The sequence below is a fragment of the Cervus canadensis genome, chromosome 7 (genome assembly GCF_019320065.1).
Source record: "Cervus canadensis isolate Bull #8, Minnesota chromosome 7, ASM1932006v1, whole genome shotgun sequence".
Taxonomy (NCBI): Eukaryota; Metazoa; Chordata; class Mammalia; order Artiodactyla; family Cervidae; genus Cervus; species Cervus canadensis.
The window spans coordinates 70,806,979-70,820,411 of NC_057392.1; the positions used below are offsets into that span (position 1 = coordinate 70,806,979).

At 40.0% G+C, this 13,433-nt stretch overlaps 1 protein-coding gene and 1 non-coding gene across 8 annotated transcripts in view; both read left to right on the top strand.

Annotated features, from left to right (window-relative positions):
• The window catches only part of TNIK (TRAF2 and NCK interacting kinase), a 390,807-nt gene that overhangs the window by 7,496 nt on the left and 369,878 nt on the right, over window positions 1–13,433 (top strand). The gene's annotated exons all lie outside the window — the stretch shown is intronic.
• Window positions 521–627, top strand: LOC122445622. The gene has a single exon (XR_006270590.1). It is a non-coding gene; the product is annotated as a U6 spliceosomal RNA (small nuclear RNA).

Here is a 13,433-nt window from a genome sequence, read left to right on the forward strand (position 1 = left end):
GGGACCAGATGCCATGATCTTAGTTTTCTAAATGCTGAATTTTAAGTCAACTTTTTCATTTTCCTCTTTCACCCTCATCAAGAGGCTCTCTAGTTCCTCTTTACTTTCTGCTATTAGGGTGGTGTCATCTGCATATCTGAGGTTATTGCTATTTTTCTAAGCAATTGCCTACTTTATTCTTTTTTTCTGTACCTGCTACCCCAACATCCAACATTCCAATGCAACCTTTTCCACAAAGTTTTCCCTGATTCTTTCAGATAGAAATTATCCCTCTGACTTGTAAATCTTCTTTGAACTGACCTTATACCTGTTTTTTTTTTTTTTTAGATCACTGCTTTCTATCTTGGATTTTATTTACTATTAGACAGCAAGTTTCATTAAGGCAGTGTGTACTTTTGATTTTCTTAGGAACCCCACTTGGATGACCTCTGGGCCTCCAACGTCTGGATAATGTAGGCTGTTAATGGAGCAAAGACTGCTAAATTGTTAAAAGCTTGTTTAATTAAAAAAGCGTTTCTTAGTGCTCACTTCGGCAGCACATATACTAAAATTGGAACGATACAGAGAAGATTAGCATGGCCCTGGCGCAAGGATGACACGCAAATTCGGGAGGCGTTCCCTATTTAAAAACAAACAAAAAAAGCGTTTCTTAAAAAGGGGTTTTCTTGGAGATCCAGTGGTTAAGACTCCATGCTGCCACTCAGGGGCTGGGGTTTGATCCCTGGTCTGGGGAACTAAGATCCCACATGCCGTGTGGCTTGGCCAAAAAATAAATATTAAAAGAAAAGGTTTTCAGTGTTCTCATTTTAAAAGCATGTGATCATTGCAGAAAACTTGGAAAATGGAAAAAAAACAAAAGTCATTCATGATTCCCAGTGATAACCACATGTATGTTTTAGTACATAGCCTAGTTTTTTCCTGTGTGTGCTCAGTTATGTTTGACTTTTTACAACTCCATGGACCGTAGCCCACTGGGCTCTGTCCATGGGATTTTCCAGGCAAGAATACTGGAGTGGGTTGCCATTTCCTCCTTCAGGGAATCTTCCCAACCCAGGGATCAAACCTGTGTCTCCTGCATTGGCAGGCAGATTCTTTACCACTCAGCGCCACCCAGAAAGCCCCAGTTTTTCCCTATGCATAGCTAAATAGGTAGTTTTTAAAAATTAAGATCATATTGTATATATTACCTTCAACTTTTAAAAAATAATCAGCCTTTTTGCACACTATTAATTTTTTTCTATACCATTATTTTAAAAATTATGTTGAATTTAAAACTTACGTAAAAGTTTATGTAAAAACTTATGTATGGAATGTGCATATATTGCTTGTGGGAATGCAAAATGGTGCAACTCCTTTGGAAAATGGATTGGCAGTTCCTCAAAATGTTAAATAGAGTGTTAGCATGTGGCCCTGCTATACTCCTAGGTATATACCAAAGAGAACTGAAAACATATATCCACACAAAAACTTGTTTTTAGTAGCATTATTCATAGTAGTCAAAGAATTGAAACAACATAAACATCCATTAATTGATGAATAAATAAATGAAATGCATTATATCCATAAGATGGCATTATTTGGTAATGAAAGGAAGTGTTAAAAAAAAAAAAAAAAAGAAAGGAAGTGTTGATTCAGGCTGTAACATGGATGAACATTATGCTAAGTGAAAGAAACCAGACACAAAAGGCTACATGTTATATGATTCCATTTATATGAGATGTCCAGTACAGACAAATCCATAGATACAGAAAGTAGATGAGTAGTTGCTGAAGCTGGAGGAGAGGGAGAGTGGGAAGTGACGGCTAATGTCCTCATATTAAATATTAGATAGTGGTGATGTTTGCTCAACTCTGCACATATTCTAAAAACCACTTGTATACTTCAAAAGGGTGAATTTATGGAGTATGAATTAAATCTAAGTAAGATTGTTATTTAAAAATTAGGCAGATAGTACAGTGAGCCCCCACTCATTGTCATCCACATATATCCAATCTTATTTAATCTTCATCCTATCCACTTCCTCCCCCATCTTATTTTGAAGCATCATACCCTTTTATTTGTAAATATTTCATTATGCATTTCCAGAAGATAAATACTCTTAAAATGCATAACTGCAATACTGTTATCATGTCTAAAAAATTAGAATGTAATTTTTAATTTCTTCAAATATTCAGTGAGTGTTCAAACTTCTAATCATGTTTTAAGAACTACTTAGCATTTTACTGTGAGGATACATCATAAAATATTTAATCAATTACTATTGATGAAACTTTTGGTTATTTTAAACTTTTCAGCTTTTGTAAGTAGTACTTTGAAAATCAAACATCCAAATTTCTGTCCTTGTACACATTATTATTTTTTTTTCTTTTTTCTCATACACATTATTTTAATACATTATGCGTTAGAGTTATTTATCCTTATATTAATATGTAAGTATTTCTAGACATCTCTGTTTCCTTAGAATAACTTCTTAGAAGTGCAATTTACAGTGAAAGTTACAAATGATCTTTAAGGCTCCTGATGTTGTCAAATTATCCCCCAATTTCCTGTGAGGTAAGTGTACAAATGAACAGATGAGGCTTGGAAAAAATCAGTTCATTTTTCAGAGGTCATAAAGCCTCTAAATGGCCAAGCTTACAACTGATCTGCCCCAAAGCCAAAGCCCATATTAACTTATGTGGCCAGCATTTGACTCGTGGGCCTTGTCATGACATTAGATTTATCTGATGTGTTATCTCCTTGGGTTCACAGATTATCCAGAAGCCTTTCGTTTCAGGCACACGATCTCTTTGATGAGCATAGTTGTGTTTGCAGTGCTATTTCCAAAATATTTCTTCCTTGTGATTTTCTTTTTTTTAAAGTAACCAAGGTTGGCTTAGAATAAATGTTCCTTTTCTTGTCTAAAAAGCATCAAGTACAAGCCACTTGGGGGTTAGTAGTGATTTTCTTTTACATTGTGTGTAAGGTATGTTTACATTTAATTTGCCATTTTCTTTGGAGAGATATCTGCCACTTGTCTGGAAGGCATATGGAATCAGATTCAAAGGTTTCCATTTTTGAAAGCAGTGAAGACCACGGAGTTTGCAATTATTACAGAAGATGGCAAGATGGGAAGACATGTTAGAACAGGAGCCATTCTCAAGCTTTTATCTACCAGATAATTATTAAAATCAACATCTGGACTTAAACATTTTTTTACATGGATAAAGATATTTTAAGATTACAGTGGAGAAAATGGAAGATGGAACTGGCAGCCAAAAGTGTAGAGTCCTGTGTTTCACCCACCGTGTACTCTCCACCTGGTTTATAAGAAACTATTAAAACCAACATAACCTTGTGGTTCTCAGTCTTATGGAAGCCAACAGTCTCTCTTTACTAGATTTTATAACTTAATCCTCCATTTAAAATGCCTATAAATTATTTATACCTAGGGTAAAAATCTGAGCTTCACATGCACATGGTTTCATCATTTCTGCTTATAGGTATTTTTTTTTTTTTTTTTTTTAGCAGCCTGTAATCAAATTATAGCAGTGTGGTGGGTGGAATAGATTGTAAGCAGTAATTGCTAACTGTATTTAAATAATAATATTTAGCATTTATAGAGCACTTTATATCTTCAAAGTACTTGCAAACATTATCTAATTAAGTACCCTCTCTGATTATAATACGGATATAAATGTACTTAAATCCAGAACAGGGTCATGAGAAAAGTATGCATTTAAAGTTAATGCTTGCTAGGCTTTGAAAACCTATATGATAATTGGTGAGTTAGATTGGGGTTCCGTTGAATTGTTTTTGTGCATCTGTTTGTTCAGCCTCATAGCAAAGTCAGATAATACCAGTACTTTATCAGTGTTTCTGCTTGATATCTGACCATTAAGGACTGTGTTGATCATCGCGCTGGTCCTTACAGACCGTAAAACATTCACTATATAAATAAGCTTTAAAATGGGCTCTTTCACTACATTTCATGCCCTGGTCTCAGATGAAATTCTCATTAGTAAGTGCAATGAAGTGGGGTAGTGTGAGGGAGAATGGCTATGCATTGTGGTTTAGTAATTTCCATCTGAGAAAAAAATGCATTAAACTGCACGGTAGGATACATCATAAAGAAACGCACTGGAGAAATGAAACATCTTGAATCTCACCACAGTAATGACTTCTTGCTGTTTTGGGCACGCGTCTGTGTATTGTCCCCTTGCATGTGTGTCTTGCGTTGGCAACTTTGAGTGTTTGGAGCAGGGACCAGTGTGGCTTATCCAGTAGATGCTAGAGAATTCTGCAGCTGGTGGAGTCTCAGTAAATGCTCCCCTGTGCATTGTGATTTTCCAAGAGCTGGTTGATAGGTTAATTGTCTAATCAGTGGTTCTCAAAGTGAGATCCTCGTTTCAACAGCTTCAGGATCATCTCAGGTCCTGCCTCTCTGACCTACTCTGGAGGTGGGAACTGGAAACTCTGGGGCGGGGTGGGGCAGGGGTGGGAGTGGGTGGTGGATAAGAAGCCCTTCAGGTAATTCTGATGCAAAGTTACCACTGGCCTAACTGTTTTGAAGACAGTTTCCTTCTTTTTTCATGTTGGCTCTTTCACTCATTTAATATTGATATTTATTGAGCATCCACTGTTTACTGTGTGGAGGATATGGTGATGAAGATGCAACAGAATGCTGTCCTCATTCATCCTATCCCCTAATGAATGGGAGAAGTATACGTTAAATCATAAAATGACTCACTAAAAGCAAGTCGCTTTGGAAGAACACAGAATATATCCACAGAAATTTGAGTTTGCCTGAAAATGTTGCAGAGTAGGAAATAGTGATTTACATAAGGTAACTGCAACTTTTTTTTAAGGCTTATGACTTCGAATTGTGGAAAGCACATACTTTTAGGAATATGAACTTTAAACCTTAACACTAATTGAATAAAAAAACCCTTCACACTAATACTGTTTTATATTTGTATGAAGTGTTTGTTAGCAAGGGGATACTTAAAATAGTATAAAGTATCAACTGATGCCATTTCAACTGATAATCTTGGAGAGTTTTTTGAATTGTCATTTATTGTTGTTAGCAAGTATGTTCATGGGGCAGAAAAAGTCCCTTCTACCACCCATGATAAAAAAGATGCATCCTTTTGGCGTTCATTCCTTGTTTTTCCCTATAGATCTGTAGGGATTCAGTTTATGGCCCCAGAAGGTGCTGACATTTGCCTAGAAGCTGGGGAAAAAAAAAAAAAAAGGAATTGTATTCATAGTCTCTTTCAGTCCGTCTTTTGTTTGCAGTCTGAAATCTTTGGGTTGTTTATATTTTGAGACTTGGAAAGTGGAATGGATGTTTGGAATCTAGACAGGTTAGAGTTTCCTTATCGAGAAATCCCATAGACATTCCTTGTAACATCTCTTACCTAGCCACAAAGATGCCCTATGGTGTTATTTAATCTACAGTTCTTAGATAACACAGTTTATATTGCATGTCTTTTTATTTGGGGGAAGGTTGATGACGATTATGGTACACAACTCAGTAGTGAGCATGTATCAAAATTTTATTTCATACTCACTGTTGGGGAAGATGCTTTTGAAAAACTGACTTCAAAGACCCCTCTTGGAAGACTTATTTTAAAGGAAAAAGAGATGATTAGATAATAATTGGTAGACTGGATATTAAAAATATCTGGATGAAGGTGACTGAGTTTTCTGCAATATTGACAGTTAAGGGGGCATACTCAACTGTCTCAGAAGGGGTTTTAATATTATTAAAATATTGGGGAATTGTGTAGCATTTAGATCAGAAATGTTAATTGCTCTTTGGATGGGAGAGTGAATTAATTGCATTATTCAAGAGGTTCTGTTTGGGATCAAGTTTGGGACAGCGCTGTTTCTAGTACTGGTGGTATCTCAGGCTCTGAAGTAACTATGAATTTGAAATGGCTTTTTTGCAGCCATTTGCATGATTGAAAGGGCCCTTTGAGTTTGGGAGTGCTGTGGTTTTCTATTGGAACTCCTAAGACTCTCTTTGAGGCCAGAGATTGGATAGTCTTAAGTTTCCTAAGGTCAAAGTCAAGTGTTTGCTGTTCTGAAAAGGCCACTCCCTCTTCTTTCTTCTTTCAACTGGTGGCTCTAGCACCAGTGAGAGAATACAATTTTCTTTCCATGCGAACACATAAATAAAAGCACTGCTGAGCTCTCCTGCAGTTTTATATCCAGATGCTGTTCTGGGAAGAGACACTGCATGCACTCTTTGGTTTGAACAATATGTATGTATGTTCTCTCTGTGAGTATTTTAAAGATGTAACTCCTGCTGGTATTGTAGTCATCATTTCTTGAATATAAACAGTTTTTATTTTTGGAGAAGAACAGATGTAAAAGTGTGAAATACAGAAGTCTACACATTTTGGCAGGGGTAAAGAGAGGAGGGATAGGGTTGCTTTAAAATCATGGTAACCCAGTCTTAGTTACTCCTTTGTTTTCCTTAAGTGACTGAAAAGTAGCAGGGGAAATCTCCTGGAACCTGACCAGCTGGGTACCTAAACCTCCACTTGGCTGATTGCACCAGGAAGAGTGCTAGTCGGTAATGAGCATGGGTCCTACTAGGTTTTCATCTCTAGGAACAAAAAAGGTCAAGAACCCGCCTCACAATGCAGGAAACATAAGAGGCGTGGGTTCAATCCCTGGGTCGGAAAGATCCCCTGGAGGAGGGCATGGCAATCCAGTCCTGTATTCTTGCCTGGAGAATCCCATGGACAGAGGAGCCTGGCGGGCTACAGTCCATAAGTTCACAAAGAGTCATGACTGGAGTGAATTTATCACGCACGCCAAAGGAGGAAAGCTGTAGGTGCAGAGAGGCGATTGTAGACATTCAGTGAAATTTATATGACACTTAAAGTAATACTAGAGAGACACAGATCCATACCCCAGACAGGGGAGTTATCTTCTAGATTGGAAATGCGTTTGTGGAAAGGGTCTGGGAGCCTGTGTCCCTCTGTAATCTCTGAACCAGAGCTCTTGCCAGTCCTCTGGGTGCCCACCCCCTCTTTGAATTTGTGAGTCTGTTTGTAAAAGGTACCTGGTGTTCTCAAAGCAGCAGGCCCTTTCCTGTGACTATTCTGTGTCCCCTTGAGGCCAGGTCTGTTTCTTTTCTTTTCTGGAAGCAGAGTCTCCTCTTTGTAGCTCATCACCTGATATAGTACATTGCATCGGATTTAAAGAAATAGTCCCTGACCTTCTTTTGTGTTCCTGGCTGTGGTTGCTGCCTTCTGCAAGTTTCTGCTGGTTTGTTGGGTTCACAGTTAAGATTTTGTCCTCCCAGAACACATTCTTATTTGTCATGGTTCTTTGATAACTCTCCTTTGACAAATATTTTGGTCAAATGTTCTGTGATTAGGTCTATATGGGTTTTTTGATATTGAGTGTTGATACTAAATGATTTCAGGCATGTTTCAAATGAACATCTTTGATCATTTCTTTTCTAAATTCTCATGAATTTTGGAATGCAAATGAATTATAAGGCTGCAGGAACTCCCCAGTTCACAGACATGATAGTTCCAATCTTATTCAGGCCATGTTTCATGCCGTAATAAATGTGAGTCTGGATTTTAGACTATACTTAAGAATGTAGAAAAACTGGAATGCTTGTACGTTGCTGGTGGGAATGTAAAATGTTAAGTCATGTGGAAAACAGTTTGGCTGTTTGTGAAAAAGTTAAACATAAATTTATTATATGACCTAGCAATTCCATTTCTGAATAGCCACCCAAGAGAAAGGAAAACATCTGTCCAGGCAAAAACTTGTATATAGCAGCATTATTCATAATAGCCCAAAGTAGAAATAACCCAAAGGTCTAGCAACTGATGAATAGGTAGACAAAACGTGGTGGAAGATGATGGAATACTTTGGGGCAGTAAGAAGGAATGAAATACTGCTTCATGCCACGACATGGATGCCAAACGCAAAGGACTGCATGCTGTATAATTTCATTTATATGAAATGCCCAGAAAAGGTGAACCTGGAGAGACAGAAAGTAGATTACTGGTTGGTTAGCTCTGGAGAAGAAAGCAGAGAGTAACTGCAAATGGGTGTGCGGGATCTTTTTGAAGAGATAATTCTAAAATTGGATGGTGGTAACATAAGTGAATTATACCTCAATAAACTGTTAAAATGTAATATGCCCAAGACATTACTTCATAGTTGGACCAGCTCCATACACCATGAAGGCAAATTCCCCAGTAAGGTTACTCTGGTATTTCTAGTAATGCCTTCTCTTCAACACCTTGAGGGATGGGGACTCTGGTCTTATCTTCTATTTTCTGTTTACCTTCATGTCATTCCTTATTCTGAAAAGCTTTTAGAACTTTATAATTGTTATAGTAATTTCCTTCAAGATAAGGTCGATATAACTTATCTCTCCTTCCAAAGAATGGAGGACTTTGGAGCCAGGACTAAGGTAACTACTGTAATTCCCCTTATCCACTGGGGGATGCATTCCAAGACTCCCCTGTTAATGCTTGAAACAGTAGTAGTACTACCCTTTTTCCTATACATACCTACCTATGACAAAGTTTAATTTATAAATTAGGCAAATAAGGATTAACTATAATAAATCATAAAAGATAGAAAAATTATAACAATATATTATAGTAAAGGTTATGTGAATGTGGTCTCTCTCTCTCTCAAAACATCTTGTACAAATTTATTGCCTTTTCTATCATAATGAAGGATTCATCATGCACTGTGGCCATAACTTTTGCAGTCTGAGGTGCAACAGCAAAACCTGAATTTCTTTTTCCTTCTTCACAATTTCAGAGATAGAAGATTTGTTCTTACTATAGATTGTAGTAACCTCTGCACACAAGAGGTTTTTTTCTTTCCTTATTAAGTTGAGGACTTTCATCTTCTCACTTAAAGGAAGCACTTTATGGCTTCTCTTTAGCACATGTGAAAGACCAGCATGACTAGTCTTGCCTTGTGGGGCCATTCTTAAATAGAAGGGTTACTTGAACACAAACACAGCGATAATGTGACAGTTGATTTGATAAAGAGGTGGCGACTAAGTGACTAAGGGACAGGATAACACTGGACAGGGAATGATTCAGGCCTCGGCAGGATGGAGCAGGATGGCGAGATTTCATCATGCTACTCAGAAGGGCGCTGGATTTAAAACTTAGAAATTGTTTATTTCTGGAATGTTCCACTTAATATTTTCAGACTATGGGTAACTGAAATCACAGAAATGGAAACTGTGGAGAAGGGGGGACGACTATATTCCTTGTCTGAAACCATTCCTTACTGAACTTCTTTCAAAATATTTTAGGCTGGGGCTCACCCTGCGCTGTCCCCTCTGCCTAACTGTCCCTATTGTTGACAGATAATTTGTCTCCCTACTCCTTCCCCAAAGGAGACTTTAATCTCTACAACAGTAGGACCTAGGTTTTGTTTTTCCTCATATCTAATTGTTAATGAGATGGATGAATTCTCATGATTTACAGTATATAACCAAACTCTTTAATTTAGCAAGGGCTTCTATGATTTATTTAAACATTTCCCACTTCTTTACGATATCAGCAGTCACCACCCCACTCCCTCTCGAGACACTCACCCAGTGTTTTTCACGTTGTAATGCATGGTGGAGTGAGTTAAATGGGTTGCAATCAGCTTTGGGAAAAAGATGTATTAGAATGTTGTAGAAAAATATTGCTGTGTGCATACCGTATTGTGTATGAGTGTGTGAGCAGAATGTATTTCTTTAAAGGTACGAGCACTAGAAGTGTGAAGTTTGCTGCTCCAGCGCAGTCCATAGGACTGCGTAAGATTGATTAGAGGGATTTTCATTTGTGGGTTCTCGTTCATTAGTTAAACCAGGGTCCCACTGATCTGTACTCATATGCCCTCCCATAATTCTGATGCAGGTGTTCTGCATGCTGAGAAACTATAACAAATCACAGTTGCTAGTTGCTAGCCGACTTAGGCCTCTTGTTCATTTATGAAATGCCTGCTAGGTGATCGGAGCAATGCTATGGCCCTGGACGCAGTGGTGAACGCAAGAGCTACGGTCCAGCCCAAAGACTGAATAGCGCAGGCTGTGGGTTTTTCTGCTTGGGAATCCCAACCCCCATCTTTGCTCCACCAACTCTGTGATTGACAGCTGTTCATCTTTCACATTTTAACTCGGATGAGTTAAACACGTGCTCTGCTACTCTTTGTAGAGTTCGATGACATTGGTGTCTGTGTAGAGATTTGAAGAAGATGAGATGCTGAAAGGAGCTCTGATCAGTTGAGGAAAGGGATCCTGAGAGCAGAGGAGCTGAGCTCTGGGGGTGACAGTGGGGGGCTGAAAGGGTTAATTGTCACTGAGGAATGAGTTGCTGAAAATGACAGGAGCCACCACAGCTATGAGAGAAGCCACTGGGAAATGTGGGGAAGGGAAGGAGCTCGAGGACTTCCCAGAAATAGCAGAACTGGGTAGGGGCTCAGAGCCGATTCTCACTGTGGTCATGCCTCAGGCTGGCATAGCCTTGATATCAAACAGAGACAGAGGAGATGTCATGGACACGTCATATTATGCATAGGAAAGCTGTAAGGGGCAGCCTGCAGGCCTCTGAAGTCTGATGTGCACCAGTGAGGTTGGGGAGTGTATGGCCTCTGAGCAGCTGGAATACACGGTGGATAGTCACGGCACCGGTGGAAGCTGAGCAGAGGTTTAGCTTTTGGCAGCTGCTTGTGCCAGGTGCTGGGCCAGGGGCTCGCAGGCAGGTGGTGCAGGCTGGTGAGTCAGGCTTTGGTCAGGGCAGAGATTTGGTCCTCAGCTTTGCTGCACCCGGAGGTGATGTAGTCAGGGTACCAAGTTCCAAGTGACACAAATGCATGGATACACCTGACGGCAATCTGCAACATAATTCGTATAATAATGATATCAGTTTTAATATCTACCACCCTTTGAGACCACTTGCCACGTGTGAGACACTGGGCTGATTATTATGAAAGTCTAGTCTTATTAATGCGGTTGCTTTTTGTGTTATATACTATATAATTATTCTAATTTTACAGATGTGGAAACTGAGGCATAGGTTACGAAACTTGTTGAAAATGATGGAGCCTTATTTCAAACTCAGGTTGGTCTGATTTTGAAGAAAGTTGATTAGTTGGCTTACATGTGGATGCCTTATAATGCCTATCACATAATTCAGTGATGGGTGTATTCTTAGAATTAGCCTGTGTGGATCCCACAACTTCACTGTGCACTGAATGGACAGGGGTGTTGTTTTATATTTAGTGTTTTTAGTCTGTTAGAGGAAAGATTGTGATACTGGCAAATGAAACCTTAAGAAAGTGCAGTGACTCCAAAGAAATTGTAAAACCCATGTCTCAGGAACCTGTGGGACTAATGTTGGCCTTATTTGAACCCACATAAGATCTTAGAAGGGCTTCTCTGGTAACTCAGACAGTAAAGAATCTGCTTACAATGAGGAGACCTGGGTTCGATTCCTGGGTTGGGAAGATCCCCTGGAGAAAGGAATGGCAACCCACTCCAATATTCTTGCCTGAAGAATCCCGTGGACAGAGGAACCTGGCGGACTACAGTCCAGGGGCTCACAAAGAGTCGGATGCAACTGAAGAGACTAATGCTTTCACTTTCAGGGTCTTGGAAAGGCTTCCCAGGTGGCGCTAGTGGTGAAAAACTTGCCTGCTAATGAAAGAGACGTAAGAGACGTGAGTTTGATTCCTGGGCCAGGAAGATCCCCTGGAGGAGGGCGCAGCAACTCACTCCAGTATTCTTGCCTGTGGAGTCCCGCAGACAGGACTTTAGCCCTGGCAGGCTACAGTCCGTAGCATTGCAAAGAGTTGGACACTGAAGCGACTTTGCACAGGGTCTTATAAAGTTCAGTGGGAAGAAGCGGAAAGGAGTTCTGAGATGGTGAACTGGCCTTTAATTATTGCTTTTCTCTCTCCCCTCAGACTTTAAAGTGGTTCATTAACACAACGGACCATAAACCTCTTTATAAGCACAGGCCAGGTAAATGACACACGAGTGAGTTTTTATTGGTGACGAGTCACAGTGAAGGTCCCGCAGTTATATTCACCGTTTTGTTCCACGGATTCAAAAGGCGCTTCCTGTGCGGCAGCTTCGCCAGTGACTAGCAGGGAGGCAGGGTGGAGGACGTTGTGTTACATCGTGGTGCCGGAAAGCTCGCCCCTGGTTAGCATTATCCATCGCCTGGATTTCCTCAGCACCTGTCTTCTGTGGCACTTTGTGGGCACTCGGGTATCTGCAGGATGAAGTCATCTGAAAACCTTCTAAGTTGACTTTGGAGAAGTGTATGAAAGAGAAATATTCTCCCTCTAATCCAGGGGCATCAGATGAAGTGCCAGGGTTGCCTCTTGGTGTAGTCAGCAGATGATACGGGGATTTCCGTGACCTAAGAAGAGCTGGGAATGATGGGAGTTGCATCAGTCTTGGCAGTAGACTCACATTGGCCTCTTTGCTGTGGGAGGGAGTTCTGCCTGTGGCTGATCTGCTCTGGGACACAAGGACGGACTGAGCTATTCTTTATTAGCGAAGTAGCCTGAGTATCTCATGTGGCTGTTAAATCCCAGAGCATCCCAGAAACTGAGAGGTATTAGCCTAGAACTAGGTCTTGGGGGCACAGGAAAAAAGCTTTTTTCCTTTGTCTATGCTGACATGTATTTTTTTTTTTTTTTCAGTTTCTGAATATTGATTAGCTTTAGTGAGTGTTTTCTGGCTCTTGTGGTCCCTTTCTTACAGACTTTGGGAGATAAGGCCCACGGCAGTTCAATGGCATTCAGGGAACAGAGCAAGCTAAAAGAGAAGCTTTATTCATCAGGTCTGCAAATTACAGTTCAGTGACAAAAACTATTCCCTTGTCTCCAGGTTCTCTATTGGGTACTGCCTGTTATGCTTGGATAGTTTTTTCTTCAGACTGTTGCACTTCACAGTAATTAGCCAATATGACTGTAATAGACTCTGGCTTCATTGTATAAAATCTTTGAAATCAAGTGTATGAAATTGACTCTTCCTTTCTCAGGTGATAATGAGTAGAAATTCCTGCTATAAACTAGCATTAATAGATTCTAGGCTTTTAAAGGCTTTGGGGCGGTAATAAAAGGAGAGGGGATCTGGCATGGACACAGCCGCACTTGGTTTCATTCTTTTTGAGGTGTGTTGAGATTCTTGAGAACTTGGCCAAGTGATCCCCAGCGCGTAGATGCAGGGAGGGCTCTGTGAGAGGACTGAGTCCTGGAAAGGATGGAGAAGGGGGGTAGGCAGTGTGTACTGCCTATTCCGATGCAGATTTGTGCTGGAATATCTAAATATCCAACTTATTCTCAGTCCTTCTAAAATCAGGGAATGTCAATGAATAATGATGGCCTCTGGCATCTGGTTAGGCTTCTCCAGATGACACCTTGGCAGTGAATTCAGCCAGAAG